Raw genomic sequence first — 3,027 nt, forward strand, 5'->3', positions numbered from 1 at the left:
GAACAATGGCAGGCAGCCAGGCATTGACAGCCCGGACAATCTAAACGAAAAAGAAGCCGGCCGGGCATGCAGGCCGATTGGCAATGGCACGGCACACACGCGTGCTAGCTGGCCCAGCCCACAACTTTGACCAAGACCTTATAAACACAGAAAATAAAAATAGAAATAGAAAAAAACAAAAGAAAATAGATTCAAAGCTGTCCAGATCATTCAAGGGCAGCTGCACCTACACATTTGTATCAAAAAATGGGATGATCTATTTAGGTATTCATGTCTGAGAGAGCTCACCTTCTCTTAGATTTGTGTAACTTTTTAAATTGTTCCTCCTACATAAATTCATTTATATAATTAATTTATATATAGTCCCAGGCGTTATGCTCGTGGTCCTCATGGTACGCGCTACACCCCTGCGGCCCTCCCTCTCCTCAGCCTAATTTCTTTGGGCCTTTTTGGTGCAGCTCTTGCCGGCTTTGGCTCCACCTGACACCACCTACTAGTGTTTACACTACAGTGGAGCTACAGTTGTGGAACCGGAGCTGGGTGGAGGCCGGCCAAACGCGCGCCTTTATATGTAGCCGATTGCCTCGGCAGTAGCCAACGACGTCGTACACTCTCTTCGGCTCTTCCTGGCAATCTGTCTCAGCAAGCAAGCTACAGCGTTAACTAGTTGGCCCGGCAATGGCTAGGGTTCAGCTCCTTGCGCTGCTGTGCCTCGCGGCCTCCTCCCTGTCCCTGGGCGCGCAGGCCACCACCGGTGCCGACGCGACGAAGGTCGGCGTGTACGAGCTCAAGCTGGGGGATTTCTCCGTCAAGGTCACCAAGCTGGGGTGCCAGGTTAATGTCCGTCGTCCTTCCCGACTCCAAAGGTTCGTCAGTGCAATCCTCTCTTAGCTTCCTGCTGTCGCCTCTGCATATCAGCATATAGCCTTGATGTGGTCATCGCCCTCGCCCCTTGTCGCTGCAATTCTCTCTTCGATCGGTTCCTAGCACAGGCTAAAGCTCAGGCTCATACGTGGTTTTGCAGGGAATTTGGCTGATGTCGTCCTGGGCAGAGACACCCTTGCTGAATACTTTGTAAGATCAGCAGAAGCCCTCCTCAATTTCTTTTCTAGCCGAACCATGATCTTTCTTTCTCCTGCATAGCGAGTGTGTATTGCATTTAGCTTTGCTCTGTTCTTCATTTTTCACCCTGCCTGGTTCAGTTCGTCTGCAAATTCCACTTCTCTAGATTGACAGATTTAATTTTGCAGTCAGTCGCTCTCCAAACATAGTAACTTCATCTGTTTGCCAACTGATTACAATTCTCAATCATTCTTACTCTCGATCTCTTTCCTAAAGTTTTACAAGCCCAAGCACCACGGTCAAGAATTTGAAAATCAAGCATGAGCTACTAGAATATTATTAGGCCACCAACCAAACTTTTAGAAAAAGAAAAGGCAACTAGCTACACGCTGCCAAGCTTTGGGATGGAAGGAAATTAATGATTATTACATTGTGATTTGTGCTGTACAGGATGGCCCTCCATCCATCGTTATCTTCCCCTAATTTAAAACTGACAAAGATCGTGCAGATGCTCGATGAAGATCATCATGTTTTTTTTTTTGTGGGGTGGGGGGGGGGGGGGGGGGTGTTGGTGGGTAGGGTGGATACTCGAGAGCATGCAAGTGGCCATGCGCATAATGCGAATGACACTGCCGAATTTCAGGTTTTCAACTTGGTCCTTGGTGTTCCCTTCTCTCACACTGAATTTTTTTCCTGCGTCTTTGCTCTTCCCACGCAGAACGACACTTCTTACTTCGGGCCGATAACTGGCCGCGTAGCACAGCGGATATCGAGGGGCCGATTCGTCCTCGACGGCAAAGTCTACCACCTGCAACGAAACGACGGCAGGAACACGATTCACGGTACGGTTCGCCTTCGCCTACACCCAGAGCCAGAGGATTGCTCTGCTCCAATGCAGAACCATCCCACGACCGTGATCGATCGATGAGTCGCCTTCTCTGTCGATCGGTCCTTGAGTTCTTCCACTGCTATTCATGAGATAGACCATTCATTTTGTTCGTTCACTCAGGTGGTGGCACCGCGTTCAGCAAAAGCGCCTGGACGGTGAAGGAGTACGTCGGCGGCGGCGACTCCCCGTACATCACCCTGTACTACCACAGCTTCGACGGGGAGCAAGGTTTCCCGGGGAGCCTGGACGCGTACGTGACGTACCGGGTGTCGGGCCCGTACACGCTGGGCGTGCACATGAACGCGACGGCGCGGGACAGGGCGACGCCGGTGAACTTCCTGCTGCACGCGTACTGGAACCTGGGCGGGGAGGGCAGCGGCCGCGACGTGCTGGGCCACACGCTCCGGCTGCACGCGTCGCGGTACGCCGTGCTGGACGCGGAGCTGCTCCCGTCGTCGGGCCGCGTCGCGCCCGTCGCCGGCACGCCGCTGGACTTCCGGGCGCTCACGCCCATCGGCGCGCGCATCCGCCAGGTCATGGGCGGGAAGGTCGTCGGGTACGACGCTAACTACGTCGTCGACGGGGAGCCGGGGAGCATGCGGCCCGTGGCGCAGGTCCGGGACGGCGCGTCCGGCAGGGCGGTGGAGCTGTGGGCGAACCAGGCGACCGTGCAGTTCTACACGGGGAACTGGCTCAACCACACCGAGGGCAAGGGCGGCGAGGTGTACAACCAGTACGCTGGGTTCTGCCTGGAGACGATGGGGTACGTGGACGCCGTGAACCACCCCGAGTTCCCGTCGCAGACCCTGTTGCCCGGCCAGGAGTACAAGCACAACATGGTCTTCAAGTTCTCGTTCTAATAGGTGCATGATTAAGTTTGATGTAGTGTGCACAAGCACAAGGGGAAATATGTTCGTTATTGGTGTTTGACGTAGGCGAATAAGAGGGTTTGACGATGTTGTTCTTTTATTACACTCTCATAAACCACAGAAGCGCAGATGCGTTCACACGGACATATATGCATGTAACACGGGTACAAGTTTCAATGTGTACATGTATTATCCATTATATACCAA

General features: G+C 53.3%; 1 pseudogene; it reads left to right on the forward strand.

Annotated features, from left to right (window-relative positions):
- Nucleotides 1-621: 621 nt before the first annotated feature.
- Nucleotides 622-3,027, forward strand: LOC136494090 (uncharacterized; annotated as a pseudogene).

This window comes from Miscanthus floridulus, chromosome 11 (assembly GCF_019320115.1).
Source record: "Miscanthus floridulus cultivar M001 chromosome 11, ASM1932011v1, whole genome shotgun sequence".
In the NCBI taxonomy this organism is placed as follows: domain Eukaryota; kingdom Viridiplantae; phylum Streptophyta; class Magnoliopsida; order Poales; family Poaceae; genus Miscanthus; species Miscanthus floridulus.